Genomic DNA, 14,898 nt, shown 5'->3' on the forward strand with positions numbered 1-14,898 from the left:
ATTAATTCTTGCCTCTAGTCATGTGATAAAGAAAAAAAAGGACAGGACAGGATGAATTCTTATTAATTATTGTCTCTTGTTTTTATGTGTTTAAGCATTATTGAAGAAAGAATGAAAGTGAAAGTCTGTTGTATGTTGACACAAACACAGACTGTTGGGGGGAATAAAAAGAAAAAAAAAAGAGAAATCTGACAGTTTTTATTTTCTTGGCATTCAATGTGTGTGGCAGTACTGCACCCATAAGTTGATTTAATATTGAAAGATTGAGGTTTCTTAAAAAAATAAAAAGTGAGTTGTTTTTCCAGCCATAGTTTGTGTCAGTTCAATGTGTTGTGGAAGTATTGGAATAAATACACTATGCGAAAAGTCTATATTGGGAAACAAGCCTTTCTCTAGAGAGCACTTATTTCAATAGGTAAATTTATTATCAATTAAACTCATTAAATTCATATATTAATACCCCTCTCTGTTAAGATCTATAGGGAGCATGATTGCAAAGTTTATTAAATGTGTTCCTGTCTTAAGTCCAAACTCTTTACAATCACAATCCTACTCTATCCTGAGGAAGGTTCCTGTGTGGACCGAAACGTTGATTGTGACATATGAAATAAAACCTATTTTTCAATTTTGAATCTAAAGACCGTGAGTGCAGCCTCTACTTCTCTACTACTGTATACAACTTCTTAATCCCAATAGGGACGGGCACCCGGCAATTTAACCCACTGGATGCCAGTAAGGGATTCTACAAGCGTGAGTGCAAGGAAATTGTTCAATGTGGATATATATATATATAATTTGTAGCTTTAGTCATACCTTTATTGCTTTTTTTTTTTTTACTAACTACGGTATATTTTATTTTGATACTCTATGAATGTAAGAGCCTAAACAATTGGACTTTTTGTGTGCATGAGGGGAGCTTTGAAACCGCATTAGAAAACAAAAACATAAACATAAATAAATGATTTTTTTATTTGTAAAAAAAAAAATTGATGCATAATAAGTTTACTCAAAATTGTCAATAAAAAATAAAACACACAAAAAAAGCCTTGTATCATAAAAATATAAATAAAAGTTTTTTGTATGTTTTTTTTCTGAAATAGTTTGAATTCCCATTGTACAGCGCTACGGAATTTGTTGGCGCTATATAAATAATAAAATAATAATAATAATAATTCAAATATGGCAACACTTTGAGAAGCCACTCGTTGATCAGTGGTTTGAAGGAGTTTTAAGAAGTCTTTTCAGAATCCGTACTCTGCACATGTAACGCGAGCATCCATCTTCTCGCTCTAAAAGTAGCTCAGGCAGTTAGGCTGTCAGTGCAGACGTCAATAGACAGAAGCTTCGGTGATACTGGCCTGGTGCCATTTTAGTCAGCAATCCCTAGCTTTTCCAGAGGAATGCTGGGGCAGCTGACATCCGAGACGTTTTCTTCCAGGCATATTAGCAACAGAATGAAAGCATCTCATTTTCTGTCAGGTGCGCACAATGGGTGTTTTTGTTGAGGAGTAAAGAAAGAAATGGTGACTTTGTGGTTGGTGGCTAGCTAACTTTCCAATGGAGACCAGCAGATGTAATCAGGCTTCTCATTAACGTGACCCCATTTCTACCTCTTGTTGTAATGAAGTCACAGGAGCTCTTGGGAAATGTATGCAGAGCCTGTAGATGGTGTGTCGAAGGAAGTCCGGGTTAAGTGGGGACAGGTCCTTCACCGTAGTATTGAGTTCTCCGAAGCTTTATGAGTTATGGTATACTTTGAAAGAGCACTGCTGCATGCAACACTTAAAATTCTAAGAGGCCCTTAAGATAAATAGATCTAAAATCTTGCTGGTAACACATTCAGGTTACATTACAATATCTGAGAATGAATGCAACACATTTAATCACGTGTTTTTAATTGCATGAAATTAATGGGATGCACATACCAAAATACTAAAAAAAAGAAATAATGTGTCACGTATGCCCGTTCAAGGCCAAACAATACTTTAGTTTGAGAAAACTGATCCTCACCAAATATTTTGTGTGTTAACAGAATTGTTTTATTTAAAGAAAAAATATTACTTTGTGACGATGACGAGACATCAAGATTCTAACGTCATCAATATTATAGGGACGTTTTAAGATCATGCTGTTGTTTTAATGAATAATTTATTAAGTGCAAGAAAGTCTGTTTTGAGCTATCCTGCATGATCATTCCTTCTATAATATGCCTGGTTTCTCATGCAGATTCCTCCGTCCAACTACATTGATGGAAGCAAATGTATCCTCGCAACTACAGAAAGGATAATGAAAAAAACAGTTGGTGAATGAATACTATGGCATGTGCCAGGGAAGGCCCAAGAAGACACTAAGTGTATCTCCTTGAATATTAACGCCAGTTAAAGTAAGTTTCTAAAGATTAATTTAATGAGACTAGTTTCTTAAATGTAAAAAACAAAATACTGTATGTACTCAAGTAAAAGCCGACCCGAATATAAGCCGAGGCCCCTAGTTTTACCCCCAAAAACTGGGAAAACCTATTGACTCGAGTATAAGACTAGGGTGGGAAATGCAGCAGCTACTGGTAAATTTCTAAATAAAATTAGATCCTAAAAAAATTATATTAATTGAATATTTATTTACAGTGTGTGTATATAATGAATGCAGTGTGTGTGTATGAATGCAGTGGGTGCGTATGTGTGCAGTGTGTGTGTGTATGAGTGCTCTGTGTGTGTATGAGTGCTCTGTGTGTGTATGATTGCGGTGTGTGTGTATGATTGCGGTGTGTGTGTATGAGTGCAGTGTGTGTGTATGAGTGCAGTGTGTGTGTGTGAGTGCAGTGTGTGTGAGTGCAGTGTGTGTGTGTGAGTGCAGTGTGTGTATATGAATGCAGTGTGAGTGTGTGTGATGCAGTGTGTGTTTGTGTATGTGTTGGTGGGGGGTGGGCATTTTGATTATTGTTATTTTATTTATTATTTTAATCATTTTTTGTTCTATTATTATTTATTTTATGAATTATTATTTTAATTTTTTTTGTTATATTGTTATTTTTTAAAAATTATTATTTTTTATATTTTATTATTAATTTTTTTTTTTTCGTCCCCCCTCCCTGCTTGATACATGGCAGGGAGGGGGGCTTTCCTTCCCTGGTGGTCCAGTGGCATTGGCAGTTCAGTGGGGGGAAGAGGGGGCGCTGTCAGAGAGCGTTTACTTACCTCTCCTGCAGCTCATGTCAGCTCCCTCCTCCTCCGCGCTGGTCCGGTCAGCTCCCAGTGTAAGTCTCGCGAGAGCCGCACTATGACCCCGCGGCTCTCGCGAGACTTACACTGGGAGCTGACAGAGGTGCAGACCGGACCGGCGCGGAGGAGAAGGGAGCTGACAGGAGCTGCAGGAAAGGTAAGTAAACTCTCTGCAGCCCCCACAGCCCCCAGTTTGTATTATGGCAATGTAAATTGCCATAATACAGACACTGACTCGAGTATAAGCCGAGTTGGGGTTTTTCAGCACAAAAAATGTGCTGAAAAACTCTGCTTATACTCGAGTATATACGGTACACTAAAATTTTTAATTTGCTGTTTTTCTTCTAGGAACATGACATGTCTGTCTATGTGTGTGTAAGAGAACATCACATCAATACAGGGTTTATTTACCAAAGAAAGAATTCAAAGTACATTTCAAATTTAAAGGAACACTATAGTGAATACAAATGTATATTATTATCACTATAGTTGTCTAGTCACCATTTAAATAACCGGCTTCCACCCCCGTTACCCCCCAGAAGCGTTAAAAAGTACTTCACCCACCTTTTATCCCATGCAATGCTGCTCTGTCCGTGTGTGACCCCATCTCCTTGGCTGAGATCATCAGTCTTGAAGATCTCATTCAATCCAACACTTTCCCATAGAAAATCATTAGGAGCTTAGTGCTCATTTGCAGCAAGAACTTGATTTTCACCAATCACGTGTTCTCTATGAGACCATCTATTTAAATAGCCAGGTTTCACAACTAGAGGGACATGGCAAGCCGGACAACTTCATTGCAATGATGTGGTCTGGGTGCCTATTGAGTCCCTTTAAGGCCAGAGTAGCTGAGCTAAAAGCATACCTGGCGTAGATATCTTTTTACAGTGTGACTATTTTGACCTCAAATTTGAAATCCGCTTTGAATTCTCACTTTAGTAAATCAACCTTACAATAATAAGGAATCTTGTTTAAAACTAGTCTGTGGGTTTGTTCTACATTATGTTTTAATGTGTCATAAAGCCACATGGATTGTCCAGAATAGGTAGGAAGAGGTAAATAGTTCAATGTAGATTTCTACAAAAACCTTTCTTTTTCAGACTTTAAAAACACTAATTTGTTAAAGGGACACTATAGTCCCCAAAACAACTTTAGCTTAGCTTAATGAATCAGTTTGGGGATATAGATCTTGCCCTGCAGTCTCATTGGTCATTTCTCTGGCAATCAGTTTGTTTATACAGCATTAGCTACACCTCCATGCATATGACTTACACAGCCTCCCTAGACACTTCCTGTAAAGAGAGATCTAATGTTTAAACTTCCCTTATTGCACAGTTTGTTTAATTTAGAATTTCTCATCTCCTGCACTGATAATAGCCTGCTAGACCTTGCAGAGGCCTCCGGTGCAAGGTTAAAGTTCAATTTACAGAGCAGGAGATACAAACATCTTTAGTCAGTTAACATATTATGAAAATGAAACATGCAGACTGTGTCAGTTACAGCCAGGTGAGGTGTGTCTAAGGCTGCATAAATAGAAACAAAAGCAATTTAACTCCTAAATGGTAGAGAATTAAGCAGTGACACTCTCTTTTAATCACCTTTTCATGTTATAATTTGAGCTGGAAGACCAACATAAATATTGCTCCAAATATATTTTGTTTGCATATATATATTAGAAGTTTGTGACTGAATATATCATAAGAAGAGTGTCAAGAGAAACTACAGACTTTAGTTTTTTATAGTGGACCATTTACTTTTAATACAAAAATCATCAAAGCAAAACAAGTTATAACAAATGTTTGATAAAGTGCTGAATCAATCATCATAAAGGCAGGGGGCTCATTTCTGATACATTTTCTTGGTTTCCGTGGTGATTGCGCAACTTGTGTTAACAATATCTTTTTCTAAATATTGACTCATTGGGAAATTTTGGCTTACTTGCTAATTACACCCAAATGTAGTTGTTTCTTCACTGAGAATATAGTTCAGCTGTAACCACACATTACGTTAAACAGACACTAAACATTAACAGTAACAACACAAATTTGTCTTCCCATTTTTTTTTTATATAGTCAGGTACTTAATGTTAAAGGTACAGTAATGTAAAAAATAGTTTAATTTTAGTGGTTCCCATGACTTAGGGATTGCCCGGTTTTGTCTAAGGAGTGTTTTTTCTTTTTCTAAAAGCACCTTTGTCAGGTTAGACGGTCCTTGGAATATGTAGGCAGATTTGGATACAATATACAGTGTTAGTCAGCAGCTTCAAAGGCGAGGAATCGTTATGTGTGGAAAAAAAAGGTATTTACTCTTGCATTAAAAATATATTTTAACCTGTATATAGATCAAACACCACCTTGAAATTGTAATGACTTAGCTGCCATGAGGACTTTCCAGAAGTGGAAGAAGTGGCAATGAAATTAATAAGGGGAATGGAAGATTTTAGTTGTGAAATGCAACATTTACACTACAGTTAAGCATTTTATATGATGCATTTCGCAACTCCTTGAGCTGTTGGGTAGATTAGAAGATCTCTCTGACTAGCCCATTAGCCCTTGGATGTTGTGAGGAAGTCGGTGTTCTTTCACCTCTGGTGGCTGCAGATCATTGTCCACACTCCCTCTCAAGCTACTTCCCAGGGAATCAGAGCATTGGCTTTTGCTTACCCAACCAGTGCTCTGATTAATGCAGGAGTCCAGGCTCAAGATGGGGCACTAATGGTGATCACCACCCACAAAAGTTGCAGACTACACATTCCTCCCTGTGGACCACCAAGAACCATACCCCTTCCCTGTCCAAATGGTAAGGTAAAGGGATGAGGGGCATAAAATTATAATATTTTTCAGTGTCCATTACAATCTTACTGTTATTCATTTTATTAAGTATTAAAAAAAAATTATTTAAGGTTTTTGATGCCTTTAAGCGCTAAACGTGGATTGACCTATGGAGCCGTTTTCATTTAGTTAAGATGTTGCTTTATTCAGTTGTATGTTTCCATGTCAACAGTCCATGTACACAGGTTTAGACAAGATGTCCGCGTCAGCTGGCGCTATATAAATCTCGAAACGAGCATTGATTAGCAGAGTATTATCATCTGATATTTTTAGCCGTTCAACACCTCAAAATATGCATGAAATATGCATGAAATCGGCTGGGAAAATCTGTGTTTTTTTTATCATTATGCTAAAAAATGGCTTGACACATAAGCGAGGGGCAATGCCACTAACCTGCAGGCACCATAACAATGGACTGTAATAGTTTTGTGTGCTAATAGCGATCATTCAGTTTGCCTTGACACCTACAGGCGGATGTATCCTTATTTCTTGTATTTCTATCATAATAATAATAATAGTTTGTTTTTTTTTTCTTTTCCTACTGCTAAGGGTTTTGTGTGCTGAATATGAGCCAAATGTTTACTGTAGATCTGTACAACATCACACACACAAATCGTGGTATGTGGGGAAATAGAGAAGCAGTAGAACAATCAAAAAAATTCTACATGAAGTTGTGATGGTGCCAGGAGGTCTCCAGAGGCACTCTTACCTCAAAGGATTAAACCATTCTGGAATGGTTTATCCACAAAGTGAGCCTCCAGCGTGGATCTCAACTCTCTCCAGGCAGCGTCCGGCTTCTGAAATTTCCTTTTCAGGAAGTGCGGAGTGGCGCCGGGCAGTACCCTGCTCTCCTATCTCATGTTAAACCCTTTAGAAGAAAGAGGTGAGTGGGTAGAGTGCAGGTGATCAGATGCCTACATTGTCTCTTTAATTACCACCCAAGGTGCCAAGGAAAATACAGTGTTCTCTACAATCCTACAAACCTCAGCACTCTGCGTGCTGATTTTAATCTTATTTTAAAAGTTTTTATTATTCCTGTCCCATATTTTTATATGTTCTAAACAGGTGAACCTGAACCCTTAACTTTTGACCTCACCTCGGTTTATCCTGATTCCATCTGCAGAGCCATTGCCTCCGGCAAACATATTACCTGTATCAGTCAGTATCATTCATTGACCCAACGATATTTATGGCTCTACCTGAACTTTGCCGTGCGCAAGGAACCAGGCACACATTCTTGATCTTTGTCTATTGTCTTAACTTTCTAGGATCTATCAAAAGATTATTTGTCAGAGACTACTGGAAACTTCAGATTTATGACCAATTCACTTCCTAGTTCGCACTCTACCAGCCTGACTGTCTGCTTTTTGGGAATTAGCTGATTGAAATATTACTTCCCTATGTCTTTACAAGGAAGGGAAACAATTTGCCTAAAAGGGAATATGTAGGTAGGTCTCTACAAGAAAATCTCATGGCATACCTCCCAAGTGGCCTTTCTAGCTCCTATTTTTAGATCCTTAGGATTATTGATGTATTGGGAGTATACAGAATTCCACAGAAAGTACAGAGTAATGTACAGAGTATACAGGTATCTTACAGAGCTTCACAGTAATATAATAGACAGTGTGTATATGTGTATCACACTTAAATAAATATGTGATGTCTGTATTTTTTAAATTGAAGCTTTTCTCAGTAATTTAAGAGGTGAGGCCTCACTGGCAGCTTAGCAAGACTTGGCTTTGTTAAATCATTGTTAACCACTTTGGTTCTGACGAATAGACACAAGTTGTCAGGATCATTCAAAAACCCACGCCAGAATGTCTAGATAAAGAAGTGTAAATCCCTCGTTCATCACGCTGACATTTTATATTATTTTCATGAATTTCATCATTTTTACATACATGTTAATGCTTTGTTTTCCTTTGAGCCCCATTAACACCGAGTTGTGATTTTTGTACAGATTTCTTTTGTTACGTTAAGTTCCTGCGACTTGTTGTATTATTTGAACAGACGGAGGTGCTTGGGTAAGCGATTCAGGACGTTTATAGCTGGGATCTGAGTACAAATGGTTTCTGTTTTATTTACACAGATTTAACCAAATAGCTCTGTCTTCACAAGATGCAATGACAATAAAGGAAACGGGGACTGGTTTGTTCCAAAGTCTTATTGTATAGTTTTGTGACTGTTATAAAGTTTATTGCTTCCCCTGGTTTTGAATTGAGTGTCACATGTTGAATTGGCTCATCCTGGGATGATTCTTAAAGGTATATCAGAGGCTGTTTTTAGATTGTTATCTACACAATTACCTGCCAACTATTCTCTGGTACTGAATTATGGGAAGTGTAGTCTTACAGCGAATGTGTATTTGGACAAATAGATACAAATATAATTTATTTTTATAATTTCACTTTTCCTGTGTAAGCACCATAACCACAACACCACGCAAAGTCTTCCATGGTGCCTGGTATTAGGTCACGCATTATGTTTTACAGTAGAGTGACGGTTCCACTTTAACCTGAAACGTTGAGTGGGTGAATCCATCTATTTCACATTGTACAATTTGCTTGTGACTCAGTTACTATTATTATCTGCATTTGTATAGCGCCAACTTATTCCGCAACTCTTTACAATATTATTATTAAAAGGGGCATTAACGACAAATGAGACAAACTATTACAAATGTTGACAGGGGCAATAGGTTGATAAGGGCCATGCTTAAACTGGCTTACAGTCACTTGACACATTGTATATATGGATGACTTGCAGCTGGCCCAAAGCAATCTTTTGGTGACAGATATCCCATGGTGGTTTGAAAAGCTGTTTGCAAACAAGTCAATTAGAATTTGTTTTGTGATCACACAGTGGTTTCTATGGCATAGTTACCTTCTTTGCTGCCCTTGGCCCTGCCAAGTGTACGTGACGTTACCATTAAAGGGACTCTATAGTCTACATATAAAAGCAAGAAAGACAGGTCCCCGAGCCTTCCTTCTTGCTTTTATATGTACTTTCAAATATAAAAAATAATTTTCTATGCTTTTTTATATTAAAAACGTACCTCCGTTCCAGCGCCGAGCTTCCAGCCATGCCGTTCAACACCTCATCAAAATGACGAAATCGCGGAGCCCAATAGGACGCTTCTCTGAGAGAAGCGTCATTGCTCCCTTGTGCGCATGCGCGACTTCGCCACACAGGCGCACAGACTTCAGAGGGCGGCATTCATGCCACCCTCTGAAGTCCTGAGCGCACTACCGCGCATGCGCGCGGTGTGCGCGGCCGCGAGCTGAGCTGACTGACAGCTCAGCTCGCGTTTTTTGCCCGCCCCCTCTCCTCTCTGACAGGCTGGAGAGAGAAGGCGCGCACACGGTGCCTTCTCTCTCCTGCACACGTCAGACGTATCTTAATACGTCTGACGTGTACAGGGCCTTTTTAAGGGCCCTGCATGATAGGAAGTCCCTCTAGTGGCCGTCTGAGTGACAGCCACTGGAGGTATTCCTATCAATCAATGTAAACACTGTATTTTCTCTGAAAATACAGTGTTTACATTAGATTGCCTGCAGGGAGCTATAGATCTCACCTGAACAAATACATTAAGCTGTAGTTGTTCAGGTGACTATAGTGTCCCTTTAACTGTCAAACTCCATCCCACATCAAGCTTATGAAAGCAACTAAGCATTGCCTCTACAGATACATTTGTAATTTGTAACATTGTGTATGTGACTGCTTAACCCATATGGAAATAATTTGCCAAATAATAAAGTTATAGACAAAAAGACACAGCTCCTTGATGCTTCCCCTTAATGACTAGTGACGTCATCATAGCAGGATGGACACTTCACTAAAAGATGGAGACAATCTTTTTGTGGCAAATGTGACTAATCGGAGGCCGTAGGTTTATAAACGTAGCTGGGAGAAATTATGAGCAGCAGAAACTAAAGTTTAAAAAATTTAATTTTAATAAAACATTTTTAATGCCACTTGTTGCTACTCCACAATAAACATTGCTAATCGACCAAGTCCTAAATACGCCACTGCCTGCACATCTAATTTATTATTTCATGTTATAGCCCTACAGGTCTTTTTGAGATAAAGACACATTATATCATTTTTATTTCCCTTTTCTCTATGTCAATGAATTTATTGTGAAAGAACGCTTTCCACGATCTGTTTACGACTGGTTAACAAGTTGTTCAGCCATCTAAAAAAAATCAACATAAAATACTACAATTAAACCAAGCAACATATAACCTTTTATCTCCCTACCTGCCTTGGTTTTACAGACGTAATAAAGGCTTTTGTATACTTTCCCTCTGGGCATAATCACAGTATTTAATGAGACACTAAACATTTATTTTCGTTTTACCTTTTGCTTCTTTAATTGATGCAAAGGTAAATAAAGATTGACTTGGTCTCTGTATACAATCCATGGGAGCAGGATTCGGCCATGGTTTATACTGCTGTATCCAAACTGTCTGGGTTACAGACATTCACTCATTGCTACCTACAGTGACTGTCATGTTTTATATCTAGTGGACAGAACGTGCCACATTATAGGCACCCAGACCACTGCGAGCGAGGGTATTGTATTTGTATTCATAGCCTACAGTTTCCCTTTTATTTATGCCACACAATACCAGACAAGACATTAAAGGATCACTATAGGGTCAGGAACACAAACATGTATTACTGACCCTATAGAAACCACCATCTAGCACCCCTGGGCCCCTCATGCCTTCACAAATATAGCAAAATCTTACTGTATTCAAGCCTGAAGCTGTAACCCTGCATGCTGTTTGCCTAAAAAAAAACAAGCATCATGCTGACATCATCAGATGTGGTAGCCTGATCCAATCACAATGCTTCCCCGTAAGATTGGCTGAGACTGACAAAGAGGCAGATCAGGGGCAGAGCCAGCATGATTGAAACACAGCCCTGGCCAATCAGCATCTCCTCATAGAGATTAATTGAATCAATGAATCTCTATGAGGAAAGTTCAGTGTCTGCATACAGAGGGAGGAGATACTGAATGTTTGGATGTATTTTAGGCAGCCATGACCCAGGAAGGATCTCTAACAGCCATCTGAGGAGTGGCCAGTGAAGTTACCACTAGGCTGTAATGTAAGCACTGCATTTTCTCTGAAAAGATAGTGTTTACATTAAAAAGCCTGATTGTAATGATTCTACTCACCAGAACAAATGCAATAAGCTGTAGTTGTTTTGGTGACTATAGTGTGCCTTTAAGTGCACCAGAGTCTAGAAATGAATGTAGATAATTAGTGCATAAATCTCTTTTGGGAAAAATAAACATCAGAAGCACCTCCGTTTACATTTGCAGTCTTTTGTACATCATTTCTTGTGAGGTATTATTTTATTGTATTATTATTATTGTATTATTTATATAGCACCAGCAAATTCTGTAGCGCTGTACAATGGTATAGTTTGCTGTCTGTAGTGGATAGACCCATCTGAAGGTAGCACTTGAGTATTTAGGAGAAGGAGGTAAAGAGTCACTGACCTGACAGTTTTTTTTCTTTCTACACATTTTTATCCAGACACAAAACTCTATAACAGCCGTAGTTTGAGACAGGGTGCGTGAGCTGAGAGGTGACTGACATTTTAAAGCAGGGTGTTTGTGGAACTCCCTGAAACTGGGTTTTAATTAGTCGATTCTAGACATTTCCGCGCTACCCGATAGCATGTTAACTCTCAATTGCAGTATTTTGTTGGAGCATTTTAGATGACTCACAATACTGGCATTCATGTTTATTCACACTATACCGGCATCAGTCACAAAAACAAGAGTTGTTGGAAAGTTACCTGTGGATTTCAAACTTGAAGCCGAGATAGGTTAAATAAAATCTCAGACTCATCGATTTTGGAATAACAAGTAACATTTTCTGGTCGTTTTACTATCATTTTCAATTTAGTGTTCTAGATTGTAAATTAATTTAAGCAGACCCCCAATAACCTGATAAAAGTGTAATAGTTTGTGTCTTAGTTTTCCTTTATATCCCCACATAATTGTAAAGCAATATGGAATGTGTGGACGCTATATTAATTCCGCTAAGAATAGAGAATAATTCTGATCATCCCCACTGCCCTTAATCAGTGGTATTCCCGTGGATACATGAAGAACCAGGGCTCTCAAAATTACACTTATCATACCTGCCAATGTTCCCTGTTCACCTTCCGAGAGATGGAGGTGAGCAGGCAAGAGCGCAGACTTCACAAAGCAGTGTACAAGGGGAGGGTGTGCCTTCAGATGCCCAGAGTTACCCACAAAAGGGACAGGGCAACCCATCAAAGAAAAGGACATGTCACTAAAGTGGGTGGCCAGGCTTACTGACTGCCTGCCCCATCCAAGCAGATTTTCCATGGAACGCTACTGAATCACTCTGTGCATGTTCCCTTCCTGAGCTATTTTTGCTGGGACAGTCCCCTAAAATTTGGGTATTTTGGCACCTATGCACTGCTAGCACAAAAATTTTGCATACTTTATATGGAAATTTATAGATCAAGACAAAGATAGACTCTATCAAATGCCATTTTTCCGAACTGAAGTATAAAGGAACTCACTCCAAATTTGGGCCGGGTCCTGAAATTCAGGCATTCACAGTTGCTTACGCTGGATGATATTTGATGACCAATCAATGTATTTACACGGATTAAGGAATGGCATAAGAATCATTAACAACACTATCTTTGTAATAGATGACTCCAGCTGAGCTAGTAAAATCACATTTAATTTGTTTCAGAGTTAAGATCAGTCCTACAAAATCATAGCAATCAAAGCATTCCACATTCTTTAAACGTGATTACCTATGATTAATAACCCCCATTGTCCACTCGAAGGTTTGTTTTAAGCGACCTTTTGTTATCTAAACTAGGTTGAGGTTAACCGCAGGACTGCGACCTGCAAATCAGACAACTAAATACACACCTAGGACATTACAGGCAAATCTATCACATTCCTGGAGGAAAATAAGCCTTTGTGGGAACATGTTATAAATTAGGTGGTTAAGTCACTTGTCTTCGAACGTGAAAACCATGTCTTCTCTGGAGAAATGTTGTCACTACTATGCAGTTAAAAAAATAAAAGCTATGTTTCACTATCCATGTATTATGAATAGTCCTAATAGGATCATCCTTTAGGATTTGTGTCCAATGTATGCTTTTGAAGAAGAGCTGTCACTTTAGAGATTTTTGCACAAAGCTAAAGTCTAGCTGTTGGTTGTGCCATTTATTTTTTAATTTTATTTTTAATCTTTCTAGTATTTTTTTTTTTTATTTACATGCCCTGAAATTCATGTCAGGAACAACATAATTAAATGAAATGATTACTGAAGGCACCTACACCATTTCGTCTCAATGAAGTGGTGTGGGCGCAGTGGCCCTGTAGTAATATATTGCAGTTTTGTAGAAAATTAAGGGAGCATCATGATTGTGGTCACTTTCTGGTCTTGGCAGAGCTCGTTGCGGAAGCTGTAAAACCTGGGTATTTACATTAACTTCAAATGTTATTTATTTTTATTTTCAGTTTCTTGGTTGTGTGCATATTGATTAAAGGGACAATATAATCACTATAGTTCAGAGAAAAGGCATTGTTTAAATTGCTGCCTAGACAGTAATACCTCAGACAGCCACTAGAGGTGGCTCAATGCAACTCTATCAGGAGATGCTGATTGGTGCAGACTGCAGATCAGGGTTTTGCAGCACATGTGCACTAGCCTTCTAATGCTTTCTCTATGGGAACTCATTGGATTGGCTGAGATAATCAAGTCTAATGATCTCAGCCATGAAGGCAGAGTGAGCCGTGGCCAGCAATGGAAAGACCACCGCGGTGTGGGATAAAAGGTAAGGTTAATACCTTTTCAGAGCAATCTGGCGGTGGCCGGTGAGCTGAACAGTTAGTTTAACCCCATAATGTTAGTAATAAATGTTTGTATTCCTGACACTATTGTGTTCCTTTAATGCATAATCCATACCGTCCAAGTGGAAGGACAGTCCAATATTGTGCCCAAATCCCTCTAACTCTATTTTCCATCCTTATGTCCATTTATTCTAAGTGCTCCATATTGCTGGAGGGTATAACAGAGCACCACAGCAATAAAATACTCACAGTAATGTAACTTTAAACTACAATAAATGTGTTGAGGAATCAGTCTGTGTATATAAGATACATTGTTCTTGTTCAAAAATACATTTTTGTTGCAAAAATTGTTCTTAGTAAATCATTTAAAATTCTCAGAATGGCCCACCCCCTGGCCCCGCCCCCACTTACAGCCATAAAGGTTTATTTTAAATCTAGGGAAATATGATAATCTGTATCAAAAGCAGAATGTGGCCACTGTAGCTTATACTATCCCTTTAACGGAAAGATTTCTGGAGAAGATAAAGGTAAACTGGCCCATCCAGTCTATGATTATCCTATCCAAAAGCCCACGGGGTATATTTGATTTTGTTCCCTGTTCAAGACAGCAGTGTGCTTAGCAATCTTCAGCTGTTTCTTTGTATTAGCTTCTATCACCTCTGCTCAAAGCCGTTCCCATGCATCTACAACTCTTTCTGTAAAAATATTGTCTCAATTCTTCTTCTACTTTTGTTTACACACAAAACATAACCTGCTTGCACTTTGTTAAATCACGTTCAGTATCTGTATGTTCCTTATCTTCTCCAATATATAGGTCTATATATATTTATAGGCCCCTGCAGTGGTTATGGTGCAAACATGCCTTAACATGAAGGTGGAGAGCATTAACAGATACTAGTTGAGATACCGGATTCATTAATCCCCTCTTGGACCTTGTTTGAAGCTGTGAGAGAGAATTGTTAAATAGTTGTAGCAGATAACT

The sequence above is a fragment of the Pelobates fuscus genome, chromosome 8 (assembly GCF_036172605.1).
Source record: "Pelobates fuscus isolate aPelFus1 chromosome 8, aPelFus1.pri, whole genome shotgun sequence".
Taxonomy (NCBI): Eukaryota; Metazoa; Chordata; class Amphibia; order Anura; family Pelobatidae; genus Pelobates; species Pelobates fuscus.